The sequence below is a fragment of the Egretta garzetta genome, unplaced genomic scaffold, assembly GCF_000687185.1.
Source record: "Egretta garzetta isolate BGI_Z169 unplaced genomic scaffold, ASM68718v1 scaffold745, whole genome shotgun sequence".
Classification (NCBI taxonomy): Eukaryota; Metazoa; Chordata; class Aves; order Pelecaniformes; family Ardeidae; genus Egretta; species Egretta garzetta.
This window is the reverse complement of record NW_009259678.1, coordinates 121,084-121,718: the sequence shown is the minus strand read 5'-3', so window position 1 is coordinate 121,718 and position 635 is coordinate 121,084.

Here is a 635-nt window from a genome sequence, read left to right as displayed (position 1 = left end):
GGGCCCGAAGGGCTGCGGAGCAGAGTCTGTCCTGGCCGGGAGCTGGACTCCAGCTCTAAGCCTGGCCCAAGGGTGTTGGAAGACAACACCGTGCTGTGAGGAAGATCTGGGGAAGGAACAGCGACCACCTAACACAGCCATCACTTAGCAATTCTAAAGGATTTGTTGTTAAAAATCACCTCTTAAACCACGCTTGGGCACTACCAGAAAGCCACCCAGCTCACAGGCTAAACCCTGTCCTCCATGCAAATACAAAGCGACCCTTTTCTTCCCTCACACCAACACCCACGCTGCACGAGGGCTGCCCAAGTTGCCAACCAGCCTCAATACTGGCACCAAAAAAAAATCCCAACAACCAAAAAGCCCCAAAACCAAATATAAAAAAAATCCAAGCCAACTCCCTAAACACTCGGAGGACCCAGAAACGCCCGCGGAGGGGTTGGGGACTCCCAGGGAACGCGGTTTTCCACCCCGAGGCCTCAGGGGAGCGACACCCCCATGTCCCCGCTGTTCTCCACGCCAGTCCGCCACGGAGCCTCCCAGCCCAGCGAGGCTGCCCGTCGCCTCCCAGGGCTGTGTGTGAGCCCCAGTGGGGAGACAGAGAGCTCAGGGGCGCGGAAAAGGCGGCGACGCCC